General features: G+C 37.6%; 1 protein-coding gene across 1 annotated transcript in view; it reads right to left on the bottom strand.

The window, feature by feature from the left end:
• The window catches only part of LOC118744746, a gene marked incomplete in the record, with an annotated part of 11,896 nt that extends 11,650 nt beyond the window's left edge, over positions 1-246 (bottom strand). The window contains 1 exon segment of the mRNA XM_036478002.1: positions 152-246.
• Between the last annotated feature and the right edge of the window lie 6,869 nt (positions 247-7,115).

Below are 7,115 nucleotides of genomic sequence, written 5' to 3'. Positions count from 1 at the left end.
ACAAAGCCATTTAGATTTGTTGTTCTTTGAGGACAGGTAACAATTGGGATGGCTACAAATGTGATGCGATCCAATGAGCGTTGTTTGGGCCAGCCAGCGCTGCTCTATGTCTTGCGGCTGGCTCCACAGCATTCACGAGGCTCACAAACACACACACACACACACGCATCTTTGCCTTTTTGTTTCGTTGCTTGTTGGCGCTCGTTTGGTGAACTGAGTGATGTGCGAAATGCTTTTTAATCAAGTTCACGGTTGCTAAGGTTAAGAATGAAGTTCGTTGGTTGACTTCAAGAAGTTCCAAATAGACAATTGGACAATCGGGCGATCGGACAGGCCAGGTTGGCTTGCTTGTGCTGGCTGTTGTTTCGGCGGATATGCGGATAAATGGATATGCGAACTGTGGACAGCGTGCGTGCCCTCAAACACACACACACACACACACACACTTAGCGCTAAACCATGAAGAATTCACGCGAGATCAATGCGCGTTGACTAAGACCATTCGTTGGCGAAGGTGGTGCTGGTGATTATGGTGAACGCGGTGGCGTCTGAACATAGGGCATAAATAAATATTGGTAAAAAGGAAGTGCTAAGAGAATCGTAAGATTCCGGGTGTATGTACATGGCATACAGTGGTGCGTAAAAAACTAGGCGCTTTAAAATGGATGAAGGTATGTATATAAGTTCTCTGGTGCATATTATCCTGTTTGATAGTCGTTGACGATCTGTTGTAAAAGTTGGAGTACAGAGACTATCGGACGTAGTGTGTACATGCTCTCGGTTCCAGTAAGACGGAACTCGATCTCGATGGCTGCACCACTGAGAGTGTTATCTACAGTTTTTACAGCCTTCTGATTAATCGACCTTATCCACCGAATGCAATCACCAAATGAAATTTTCACTCTGCCGTCGTGCTTCGGCGAGTTGGGCAAGGAGCTTACTAGCATACTAACACCAGGTGCCTTTCCCACTGCTTACGTTTATGTCGGTTGACCAATTGCCGATTCTTTAAGGAAGTTCCCATTGACGCGGGCGGCGATTACCGCTGCTTATACCGCTGCGATTACCGCTGCAACAAGGTGCGAGGTAGCCCCATGCCTACTCCCGTTGTGTGCATAAACTAGAGCACGCTCCAAAGTGACACCAAATTATGGTCTAACGCAATGAGCAGATCTTGTGAGATATCAAAGCTGCAGGTTAATCTTCCCACGAGAGTTGGAGCGTAATCAAATTTTTAGAGGGGCAGGGGGCAAAGGCAAGAAGAGGTTTGGTGTTCGGGAGAGCTCCGTGGATACGTGGAGCTGGGTAGCATCCGTGGCTTGCGCAGCGTGGAGGCTATGTTTACCGTATGGCTTGAGCAACAAGTAGCTACAAACAGTGTGTGTTCACTCCCGGTGGGACCTAATGCCAGAAAAGGTATTTGTAAGGCTCGTTTTGCACTTATCCAAAGTAAGGTCTAGCGAAGGCAGCCGAAGTACTTATGGGCTTCTGGCCAGCCCGAAGCGGAAAGAGTGCGGAGCGACCCTGTTGCAAGTTGTTGCTTCTGGAATCAAGAACAATTGGAAGAATTCGGACTTGTTCAAGTAAATCCCCTGTCATCCTGGTACGTAGTAGCAGTTGTCGTAGAAATGTACGTTGTGCCAACTTCGGCGAATTTTTTTGTTTCTTAACAAGGAATATTTTTCGGAACCTCCTTCTAATTTGAATTATCTTCTCAGTCCGAAAAACTAAATTAAATTAATATTTCAACTCGCTAGATTCGTTTTAACACAAATTTTAAAATGAAGATTTGAATTCGTCTCATCATCTCTGTTATCGTCATTCTTCTCTCATCTGATCCATCTCATCTCTTATCGTCTCATCTCATCTCCTTTCGCCTCATCTCTTCTCTTATCTCAATTTAAGTTTTGCTTTTCATATACATCTATTTTTTTAGGGTTTTGTTACGGCTATAACCTTAGCACAAGATTTCTGCACACTCGACTAAGCACTGCTCAATTTTCGGCATACAAGATTTGTGGTAGCATCACCCTGCCTATTAGTCGTCGGATTTCCGCTGACGGACCTTTTATTCCCACATAAGTGGTTGCTGTTTTTCAAGCCTTTTCAGCTTCACCTTTGATGTCACGTTCAAAGTCTAGGTTCCTGTCAAGTCGCACCCCCTGGTATTTTAAACTTTCCGCCTAGGTAATGACTTGGTTTGATACTTTTACCGTTATGTCATGTTATCTTACGTTATGTTATGTTATCATATCTCATCTTATGTTATCTTATTGTATATTCTCTTCATTTCACTTCTATTTTGCCCTTCTCCTTTTGCCTCCCCCTCTTCATTCATCTCCTTCACACTCTAGCAAGCTATCCACTGTTCGTGCTTTCCTCGTCACTGTAATGCATTATGCTGCAAAATATCAACTTAGCACACAGCCAGCAGTGATGTTCCGTTCCAATGGGATTCTTTACTACTCCTGCTGCTGCTGCATAGCTTATTTTTTGTTAATTCCCCCGCTTTGTTCTGTTTTGTATCACGTTTTGTGGTTTTGTGGTCGGAAATAGTTTTTTTCATAGTTAGTAAAGTTTTAAAAGTAGACGCATGCGCGCATAGTCACTCTCATGCACCCATACAGACATGCACCCAATATACCAACTTACATTAATACACGTTGACTTAGTGGGGCTAGTAAATGCTTTTATGTTTGGAAAAAATATATGTATATACATACATACATACGCATGTACTTATGTATTTATGACTATGACTTATGACTATATATGCATGTATGTAAATATCTTTAGCTTTCTTGCATGGGTTAATGCATTTGCCGCCTATGGCCTCTCGTGCGATCGGACAATCGTGCCCGATTCGTTTGCGTACCCGTATCCATTCGTATTTCCAGCCACAGCTACTCACGTTGGCATGTGCGTATGATCGAGAGAGTACTACTATGCCTTCTGAATTGAACTCTGGTAGTTCTCATTGTTCATTTAAAACTCTTCATGGTCTTCTTCAATTTTATGTATGACTGTATGTATGGATATATGTACGAGTACCTTTATGCTTAAAAGATAATTTCAAATGAATGGCCAACAACGAACGCAACGTAATATTAAAAAATAGGTGCACTCACGCTGGCTGGTGCTGTCGTAATGTCCAACACTCCTTGATATTGGCATGATAGCGAAATATTCTTTTATGTCAAGTTAAAGGCACTGCTGCTGATGATGACGAAGACGCAGACGATGGCCATGGCCATGGCGATGACGCTGACGATGGCGATGGCGAAGGCCAATGCAAAAAAATTATTCTTCTGCGCCTGGTCAATGTGATCGTTTTCATTCTATTTTTAAACACTTTTATAGTGGTTTTATTGCAAATGTCAATCTCGATCTCGGTCTCTATCTTGTGTAGAGGTGTAGGTGTATGTGTAAAGTAATTATGTATTTCAAATACGCATAACGATGTAGCATTGCAAATTTTAATCTATAGCAATTTTCGAAAGAAGAAACCATCGAGGTGATGTGCTATTAAAATTTAGTTGCGGATTTTAATAAAAGAAAATAGTCCTTAACGTAAATTTGATTGTCAAGAGCCATAATAAAATGTAATCTTGGATCTATGTACAGATTTATGTGTGTGTCGATTTAATTTTATTTACACAATGCGAAAAAATAATATTCTTTGTCAACGGAATAACCTGCTCTGTCTAAAATTGGAGGATTGACCTCCTCAAACATGATTTGTCCTCCCCTCAAAAATATTGTCCTTCTCTGTCCGTCTTTTGAGCGAAAATGTCCACCTTGTCCTCCTTTCCAAGGTTTATAACAGTGATGAAATTTTCAAAAAAATTCGTTCAGAATATTATTATTTCCTAATCGTACACAACCATTGTATTTAAAAGGCTGTGGCGACGCTACAACAACACAACTTCAACTTCGACTTTCAGTTAAATGATGTAAACTTTTGGTTCAATTAACCGCCTTTGAAAATTGAACAGTGTAAACGACTTTTAGCCTTAATCAGTAATACAAGTATATAATACAGCTTTACCACGGCACCCCAATTACGTAATTCGCTCTCTCATTCATAATTCACACTCAAATTACCCTTCGAATTTACGTAATTCGCCATGAAACATTTTAAGAGCGAATTACCTCATTTGTTGGTAATTCAGATCCAATTAATAATAATAACAGATTGGCGTTTACACATATTTATGTTAGTGTTTGGCCGAGCTTCTCCTCCAATTTCAAAATCAGAGAAATGTCAAACCGAATTAAGAATGTGCCCGTGGGAATGGGGTAATTCGGGATCGTAATTGGTGGAGCGAACAAAGTAATTCACGTTGCAGTGGGAAAGCCGTATTACCCTTTACAACACTGAAAGATTAGCTAACCACGCGTCTTCACAGGCGAAAATTATTGACTACCATATGCCATTTTGTTTGACAGATATGTATAAGTTTTATCGGTGGCAATAGTTGCGTGTTGGGATTTTTTAACTTGATAAAAGCATTTGTAAGATGGCTTAAAACAAGTATTTTCGTTGCATTGGATCGCAAGTATTCTTAACAAATTTTAGAAAATGTGTTATTTTACATCCAAGTACATAATAAAAAATAAAACAGCCCCAGCGGCGGATCCAGACAGTTTTTGGGGTAGGTGATTTCCTAGAAATGTTTCCACTTATTCTAATTACTTTAAACGAGTAATCCTTATATATATATATTGGAGTGACCCAACTAACCTAGCGAATTTGTGGCTTTAAAATTATCTATTTACTGAGAAGAAAACTCTGCCATTTGGACAAATTTTTATTTCTACTTGAAAAGGTGTCGGTGGACATTTGAAATTTTCTATGCAGATAACATGTAAAAGAATTTGTTTTAATTAAAAATGTTATAACTTTTGAACCGTTTTAAAAAAGTCACAAAAAAGGGATACAAGTTTTTTCTATGAAATATTCTTGTAGGGCACTAACTTAAATAAAAACTGAATAAAAATTACCTTGAAGTTTGTTGTCTTAGAGACGATTAAGAGTATTAAGTAAATGTGTTAATGATATTGCTAAACGAGGTATATACTTGATACAAAATTATAATTGAACTTTGATGAAAGACGAAGAACAAAAGCAATTTCCTTTGCACGCAATACAATTACAATTAAATAATTTAAAAATAAATATTCAAAACTTGTTAATATGTGGCGGTCTTATAATTATGCAACGCTGTGTACTATTAACTTGTTTGACTTGTGAGTTGTTAATTTGTTCGATATTTGCGTGTAAAAAAAAAGTTTTGTGTATGTTGTGTTTGTGGAGAATTTGTCCTCCTGGAATGTGAAAAAAATCTGGTCACCTTAGCTATAACCGCCTAAGCGATTTTTTGCCTGAAATTATTGAATCAGACTCTAGTAATAACTGGTGAGGTCACAAAATTGATTTCAAATAGTTTCTGTGATCATTACGGGTTAAAAATTTATTAGTCAGTCCCTTTTTAACACTTACACAGTCCCTTTTGAAACAAATATGTATATGTTAAAATACGGAAATTAAATTGAATATGACAATGAATCGTTATAACGATAGCCGTGAGAAATTTTTAATTTCGATAAAAGTAAAAATATTGAAAAGAATCATCAAAAAATGCCGAACAACTTATAGCCAAGTATCGATAATGTCAATTATGATGTCAATACAAATATCGATACTTACTGATGAATATGTCTATGAAAGTACAATTACAATTACATTTACATACATATCGATAGTTAAATCAGATAGTGTTTTCATAAGGATAAACAATGAATAATGGCGCTCATTGAATGACGATATCGATAAACAGATAAGAATATCAACAATTACAACGAAAATAATGTCAAAAGAAGTATCGATAGTAAATAATTAACATATTGAAAATAGTATCGGCAACAAAATCCATAAATATACATATTTAAAAATTATAATACCAGAAATGTGTCTATAACCATATCGATAAAAAGGAATAAACAAAGTAATTGCGATAAATAACTATTTAAAACGGTATTGATAGCCACATCATGTGTATATCGGAAAATATCGATATTTATGAATATATTGAAATAGTATCGAACGCAAAATCGATAAATATACGCATCGATAAGTAAATCAGAAATATATAGCGATAAAAAATAATACTAGAAATATATCGGTACAAAACTGTAATGGTAAACAATATGTTTATCGTTAATTTGCAAAATATCGGCTTTTGCTTCCCAAATATGTACATATATTCCTTAGCCGGAGGTACGTACATATCTAGTATATAGTACAACGGTAATAAATTTAATTCAGCTAAACGATTTCCAGTACTGTGTAATTGGATTTTTTTTTTGTTCTTGTGTTTTCTTTCTTCTTATTGCTTTCTATGCTATAGGCGCATGCTTACCGATCTCTTTGTGCAAAGAAAATTGCTCTGTTAAATGAACTTTAAACGAACTCTGAATGCTTACTAATAGCCTTTCGTCAGACCCACACTATTTCATTACTCAAGTGCCAAAAGAGACTTAAATTTGTTTATTGCTTTCGAAAAGTATCATCGTTTAGTTCGTCATTATCATTAGCATGTCGTCTCGAGCAGATTTCAACATTGAAAATCTGAAGTAGGAAAATCTGTGCTTAGTCCTTTTTTGTTTTTTTGTTTTTTGTCTTTTGTCTTTTTTTTCTCTTTCATATGGTTCTTAAGCCCATGAGTGGAGTTTTCCGTTAATTCCTTTTTGCGCCCATCTTGCCCATCTGTTGCCGTAGAACGCTAACTAAATAGCGCTTTATTGCTGTTGTTCTTCTCACAAACGTGCAGTGAAACAGTAATACAAGAACATAGCTACACACAAGCGCACAATACTTAATGCAAACTTGCTGAAAAAAGTAACGTCCTCACGGTTCTAAATATCTTTCCTGCTGCTGCCTGGCATGCATTCGTAGAATATTCACAGAGCCCTACGACGACGACGACCGGTGAGATTGGGTTTAGGCCAAACTGGTTACGGCCATTTGGCTCAGGCTGATTGTTGTTGCAATTATTTCTGTTGTTGGCGCTGATGCTGTTGCCGCAGCAGCAGCAGCAGTAGTCTCAGAACTC

This window comes from Rhagoletis pomonella, unplaced genomic scaffold (assembly GCF_013731165.1).
Source record: "Rhagoletis pomonella isolate Grant_MI unplaced genomic scaffold, Rhpom_1.0 Rhpom_scaffold_00008, whole genome shotgun sequence".
NCBI lineage: Eukaryota > Metazoa > Arthropoda > Insecta > Diptera > Tephritidae > Rhagoletis > Rhagoletis pomonella.
Note: the sequence above shows the minus strand (reverse complement) of the source record. Positions and strands in the feature narration are given on the sequence as shown.